The following is a 7,618-nucleotide window of genomic DNA, read 5'->3' as shown; positions in this document are numbered from 1 at the left end:
AGCTGGGACTTTTACCAGTAGACTACTTTTAAAAAAATGCCTTATGTTGTCCTTCATGGTAAAATGAACAGAAATTAAACAGTAGCAAAAATGAGTATATATTAAAGCAAAGATAAATACATTAACAATTACAAAACATAAAATATTAGCAATGTGCACCTCCACAATTTGTTTCCCATATAATTTAAAACACTAATATATTTAAGAAAAATACTATCACCCAGGTGTGTTTTTGACATACAATACATAAAGGTATGATTTTGAGAACTCAATAAGTGAAATATTTGGGGTGAAGCTATACAGAGGTAAGAGATTTGTATGTTATTGAAGGTAAGCCAGCATAACTTTAAAAGTGGAATAACTTTAGAATATTGAATGTCATCATATTATCAATGACAATTAAAAAAGAAAAAGAGTAAAAGGCAGGTAGAAAGCTTTCTGTACTACATCAGAGAGTAGGAGCTGTGGATTTAGCTCCTCTCCCCTGAGGCTACTGAGCCACCTATCATGGCACCATGAAACAGAGCCCAAGCTGTCACATCAGGGAGTAAGTGTGGACACTTTCAGGGAGAGAGCACAGCTCCTATTTTACACAACTTTCACTAAACCAGTGGCGACAAAGAGGAAGGGGCTCATCCATACACAGAAACTGGTGAAGCACTGGAGGCAGAAACAAGTGGCTATGTGGAGACAACTGAAAGAAAGTTGGCACAGCAACTGCTCCAATCCTGTGTCTTTCTTCATGGCTTCCCAGGCGTTTGAGGTTGAAACTGTTGTCGACACAAAACAAGACAAAAATTGGAATACAGAGAACTGGAAATGTCCAAGCTATGTATTTAAATTATCAAAACATTTTTAAGCACGGTAACTTTAAAATAAGTAATAAAACAGCTTCATTGCCTAAACGTGATTATTTCATGCATACACAAGCCCAAATATAAAAGCAGACTGCTGAGCCCTAAACTGTTCTTGCAAGATCTACATTTTATCTATGTCTACTATGATATATAAGACTAGAATTGTGTTTTATTAGATTTGGATGGCAGAAATTTGTGTAGTAATGTTTGCTTTTGTTATTTATTTTTACCTTAGAATGCAGATGCTACTGGGGTATGAGGCAGCCTCTACTCCCTCCCACAAAAAAAAGACACAGAATTATCAGTGATGGTGTCTTTGACTTTACAGTGTCACACATAACTCAGAGAAACAACATTCTAAATTAAAAGACTTGTCTTTTACGATAAATACTTCTGACACAAAATTCACTGATGATCAATTCTGCCAAACTCAACATATGGTTAGAATTTATGTTGAGATATAACTTTTCTTTTATTTTATAAATGTCTGGTTCTTATTCACTTAACATAAAGAAACCTTTATCTCTCTAAAGTAAAACATATTGCACTCTAGGTGAATTATGGAATCATTTTTGTGGAAATATCCATGTTTTAATGTTTATCCTGTGTAGACATAGATTAACTTAGAGTATGTTCTAGTTAACAAGTTAAAATTCTAGACACATTATTAAAAACAGAAACTTCTTTCAAAATAAGGAAAAGACTCCTACACTCAGCATGACATTAAAAATTATTGGTGTCTGTTTTTATGTGCACACAATTTTCTAGAATACTCTACCTGTTCAGCTACCAGAAGCTTTCTGGATCCTTTCCTGTTGGTTTCTATGGAAGTTCCATTATATAGGCATAAATGAATAATCCACTGGCCACTGTTGATGAATGACATTTGTCACAGGATCTCAAGGGTATGGCTTCACCAGCAAAGAAACTGTGGATGATGGCACATTTGCACAATGTCAGAGTGGGCACTGGGAGCTTGGAGAGGCCAGGCAATGGGAACGGGAACTTCAGGGAATTTGTTGGAAGGATGGCTTCCCACACCTTGGAAAGTAGATGGGTGCTTGAGTCTGCAGCTGTGGTGGGGCAGCTGCCACTGTTCCTGAGTAAGTGGGGCTCCTTATAATTCCACTTGGAAGTGAGTGTGGTTTCTGCCTTTTCTCTGTTTCCACCAGTTTCACAGAGTGCACAGTTCTGGCTTCACCTCCCTCATTGCACCTGAAATCTTCACGGCAGCCTCTCTAAATGGGCTGCCGCTGCCGTTACCTGCAGCATCTCTCCCATTTCAGAATGACGCAGAGTGCATCTGAGAGTTCCTACCATTAAATCATGCCATTGTCTTTTCATTGAAAAGCCCCAGCGTGCAGATCTACATCAATATTATCATATTAAAAGACAGCACTTTGGAGATTCCAAAGGTTTTAGGAGTTTTATAGCAGAAAGCAGACAAACATCAAACATATTTTACAAACTTACATCTACTAAAACGAAAACCCCAGGACTAGAGTTTCAAATTTTGAATTCTAAGCATTAAAACAATGTATTCCTTTATTAAAAACATTTATTTTAAAAGAAGAAAGTACAAATTGAACATGGCTAACACAAAAATTTCAAATGTACTCTAATGTGAGCTTTGATAGATTCCATGACAAAAGTGAAAAACTGCACAGAAAAGCCCTTAACACAGATGTTGTTTAATCTACAAAATATACAAAATTACTTTCATGAAAGTGTGAGAGAAAAAAGAAGTGAGGAAGCTAGAAGCAGTTTTTGGAAAAACTCTTTTACACAGAGGAACAGCCTGAAAACTTAGGAGGCAGACACTGATAAAAAAAAAATGAAGAGGATGATAGCCTAAAGGTATATCCACAACTGCACTAATAAGACAACAAGGCAGAATATGAAAATGAATTTGTCATTTTTGCCTAAAACATATTCATGGCTATACAGATAAGGGAACAAGGCCAAAAGAATAAATGCCTTCGTCATTCATATAACCAGCAGACTTCAAGAAAATACACACTCCTCCATTTGTGGGCATAACACACGATAGGCTCTAGTGGGTTCTGATGTAATATATTTTTTCTATTTTGGACATGTGAGCCAAGCATTTATTAATTATCCCTTCAGCTTCTCTTTTCCCTCGGCCCAATGTTCCAGACAAAGCTTTTACTTTAGCCTCTCATTTTTCCCAGGCCAGGTGCTGAAACTAGCTAAGTAGTGCTTCCTTCAAGACAGCCCAGAGACACCTCAGAACATTTTGTTCTTTCCAGTTCATAGAAAGCCCTGACCAGGCTTTACAGTTGGAAACTCTCTCAAATCACTTCTTCGCTGTGAAGAGTTTTCTTCTTTTGCTTGTTAACTTTTTGTTCCTAATTGAACTTTGCATCTTGCAGACTCCTTAATTATTGTGGCCATGAGACATTACTTCAGCCTGTGTTTGGTCCCAAACAAAGGTCTCAGGCTGACCTGTCACTTCCTTTTTTTGTCCAGGGCCAAGTTCCAAGGCTGAGCTTAGTAGCTTCTATAAATCATAACTTCAGTTCCAGATGAATCCAAGAAAAATGTTCAGGGCCAAGCCAAATAACATTTACTCCAAGACCACTAAGCACATTATTTTAAGTGGAAAGCTTATGACAAGCAGTATGACACTTGGGAACAAAAGCAGCACCTCATGAACTGTGAAAAATGTATGATTTTAACAGACGACAGACTGAAAAACAGAAAAAAAAATACATGGACCAGAGCAAGTAGAATTTTTTCAAACCATGCTAGAGGGACTTCCAGATCTACCAACCCCAAGTTTTCTAAGAACTCTCCTAACATGCTGGTGACTGGCAAACACTACAAATCCAAAAACAGCCAGTTATTTGCTGCCAGCAAGAATGTTAGGAGAAAGGCAGCTTCACTTCTCTTTGACACAAGAATATGGAGGCAGTAAACTCAACTATGAAGACATTTGCACCTCACAGTCCCTTTAACAAGAAAACTGTGAGTGGCTTTCAGGAGCTTGAGAAACTGGACCCTTTTATGGTAGATCTGCAGGACACAGTGGTCTTCAAGGGGATAGAAGGGAAGCCCATCAGGACTTTATCAGGTTCTGGTGTAGAACAGGTTGGAATAAAGAACAGGACCGAGATACACCTGCTAATGTCTCAGATGTCAGGCTCACTTACTGCTTCCTTGGCCACAGGCTCAGCTACCAAAAAAGGTATAGTGACATTAATAGACCCATTAGCAGCCAATAGAACAACAGACATACACACATCAGTTCCAAGAGGGAAATGAGGGCAAATAAATGTCACTGATGATGGCAGAGACCAGCCTTTTATCAAGAAGATGTACTTCACCATAAGGCTAACAGAAAATTCCAGCACATACAGACACATTCTCATGAAGGAAGAGGATGGATTCACCCAAATATCACTATCAACTCAATCAACAGAAAAATATGCAGTGAATACAGAAGTAATTAAATAAATGGTTAATGCTCTGAATAGGGATTTTGTGGATGACAGCAAGCTTGTGCTGTTCTGTGCAGCTGGAAATGTCTTTTGCTGTGGTCTTGATTTTGGGTACTTTGTGAAGCACTTAAGGAATGACAGAAAGAGAGCAAGACTTGAGATTGTGGACACCATCAAGAACTTTGTGAATACTTTAATTCAATTTAAAAAGCCTATTATCGTATCAGTCAATGGCCCTGCCACGGGACTAGGTGAATCCATACTGCCTCTTCGTGATGTCGTGTGGGCTAATGAAAAGACTTGGTTCCAAACCCCTTATATGACCTTTGGACAGAGTCCAGATGGCTGTTCTACTGTTACGTTTCCAAAAATGATGGGCGAAACATCTGCCAATGAAATATTAATTGCTGGGCAAAAGCTGACTGCATGGGAGGCATGTGCCAAACGCCTGGTCTCTCAAGCATTTTTGACTGCAACTTTCACCCAAGGGGTTGTGATTCAAATTAAGGAGCTTGCCTCATGTAATCAAGATGCACTGGAAGAATGTAAGGCCCTTGTTCACTGTAGTATTAAGATGGAGTTGGAGGTAATGAGGAAGATATGAGGTCAGCACAAGGGATAGAATCCATGTTAAAGTGGCCGGGCACGGTGACTCACGCCTGTAATCCCTGCACTTTGGGAGGCCGAGGTGGGTGGATCACGAGGTCAGTAGATCGAGACCATCCTGGCTAACCCGGTGAAACCCGGTCTCTACTAAAAATATACAAAAAAATTAGCCAAGTGTGGTAATGGGAGCCTGTAGTCCCTGCTACTTCGGAGGCTGAGGCAGGAGAATGGCGTGAACGCGGGAGGCAGAGCTTGCAGTGAGCCAAAATCGCACCACTGCACTCCAGTCTGGGTGATACCGGGTGACAGAGCGAGACCCCGTCTCAAAAAAAAAAAAAAAGAAGGGAATCCTTGTTTAAGTATGTGTAGAATAAAACTGATGAGATTTAATCGTCAGTCTGTCTGCTCAGGACACAAGAACTAAGCTGAGACAAATGCATAATGATTTGCTGTCTTCATTGCCCAAAACAATTTCAATCACAGCTAAGGCTTGGAAAGATAATTGGAAAGATCCAAGCTATGAATTTAAATTGTCAAGGCATTTTTAAGCACTGCAACATTAAATGAGCAATAAAATAACTTATTTTCCCAAATGTGATTATTCTATGCACACAAAAGACCAAATACAAAAGCAGACTGATGGGTACTAGACTGCCCTAATTTGTATCTATGGCTACTACTATATATAGAACCAGAATTGTGTTTTATTAGATGTGGATGACAGAGAATTCTGTAATAATGTTTATTTTTCTCATTTTTATATCCTAGAATACAGAGTCTACTGGGGTATGAGGCAGCCTCAGCTTCCCTACCACAAAGAAAGGCACAGAACTATCAGAGATGGTGCCTTTGACTTTATAGTGGCACAAATACTTCAGAGACACAAAATTATAAATTAAAAAACTTATCTTTTAGAATAAATATTTCTGACACAAAATTCACTGATCATTCTCCTAAACTGAACATATGATTAGAATTTTTGTTGAGATATCACTTGATTGTCTTTTCTATTATAAATGTCTAGTTGTTACCCAGTTGACAAAAGAATATTTATCTCTCTAAAGTAAAACTTGTTGCACCCTATTAGTGAATTATGGAATCATTTTTGTGGAGATATCCAAGTTCTAAACTTTATAATGTGCAGATTTAGTTTTAGGTTAACTTAGAGTATGTTCTAGTTAATAAGTTAAAATTATGGACACATTACTAAAGGCAGAAACTTCCTTCAAAACAAATAAAGGCCCCCTACACTCTGTAGGAAATTTGAGATTATCATTGTCTGTTGTTATGTGCACACAATTTTCTAGAACACTGTATGTGTTCAGCTAACCAGAAGCTCTCTGAATCCCGTCCTGTTCGTTTTTATGGAGGCTCCATTGCATAGGCATAATTGAACAATCCAGTGGCCACTGGTGAGGAATTTCACCATTGGTACAGGAACTCTAGGGTGTCACTTCGACAGCCAAGAATCTCTGTGGATGATGGCACCTTTGCACAAGTTTCTCTTGAGCTTGCTTTCTAATTGTACAAACCCATCTTGCAGGCTGCACTCAGCTCAAACTATGGGCTTAGGTTTCATTTCACTATGGATGCGCCAGGCACAGAATGGAGGCAGATGTATGAGTAAGTGATGGTTGAGCTCAGCCACTTCACACAGCTAGGCATATTATCTGGAATGAGGCAAGCAGATCAAGTGCTAGTACAGGTGACAGCTCCCTGAAAATTTTTGGGTGAATCAGCCATACCACAAGCTTTCCTTTCTGCAGGCACTGAAGAATGCAGTGGAATCCAGATACATAGAAATGACAGAAACTGCAGAGATCCAAAGATGTTGTCACAGCCCTGGCTTGGGAAAGGTTTGGATCTGGGCTATTTTAAGGGCCAAAGCCCTGCTTTCCTTTTTCTTTCTTTCTTTCTTTCTTTCTTTCTTTCTTTCTTTCTTTCTTTCTTTCTTTCTTTCGTTCTTTCTTTCTTTCTTTCTTTTTTAACTTATCTATGGAATCACTAGGGCTCAGATTAAGGTTTTCAAAGGGCTCTGTCTTGCTACTAGAAATTAGGATCTTGTCTTTTCTTCACTCATTCTCTCTTTCACTGCTTTGCATTTATTATGACATGCTATAGAACAAATGCTCTTTGCCACAGCATCTTTCTGTTGCCTGCAGGGCTGTCTATTTCACAGAAGCAGTAAGATTTTGGCTTAGGAATAACATAACATCTTCCCATGGAAGATGAAAAAATAAAAGCTAGATATTAGAAAGTCTCTCAATATAAACTGAGGTATCAGAAAACTTCCCCAGGTCTTACTTTATTTGTTTGTACTGTAATGAAAAAGAAACTTGCACTTTACAGGCAACTCATTCATTGGACATTTCCTATAGGGATAGTAATGGACTTGGAGGGTTGGATGTTAAAATTGGAAGATCTGATGATGATGTGACTAAAAGGTTCTCTAGATCAAGAATATGAGAAAAAGTGGGGCGACAACATTTGCTTTTGAGAGTTTCCAGGGTGAATGTTTCTCCGATATTTGGTAGCTGCTTACTGTGGGCTTTTCTGATATAACTGCTAAGAAGGCATGAACGATTTTACAATAGTTACAAAGATTTGGGTTGTTTCACAGGGCAAAAATGCTTTGCACATAGGCAACTTCAAACAATTTTCCTTCCCACCCTCAGAAACTATCTAGGTCTTCAA

General features: G+C 38.7%; 1 pseudogene; it reads left to right on the top strand.

The window, feature by feature from the left end:
• The first annotated feature begins 742 nt into the window (after positions 1 to 742).
• LOC129530199 (testis-specific chromodomain protein Y 1-like) lies at positions 743 to 5,777 on the top strand (annotated as a pseudogene).
• Positions 5,778 to 7,618: the final 1,841 nt, after the last annotated feature.

This window comes from Gorilla gorilla, chromosome Y, assembly GCF_029281585.2.
Source record: "Gorilla gorilla gorilla isolate KB3781 chromosome Y, NHGRI_mGorGor1-v2.1_pri, whole genome shotgun sequence".
Classification (NCBI taxonomy): Eukaryota; Metazoa; Chordata; class Mammalia; order Primates; family Hominidae; genus Gorilla; species Gorilla gorilla.
The sequence above is the reverse complement of the archived record's forward strand: the minus strand, read 5'-3'. Positions and strand labels throughout refer to the sequence as shown.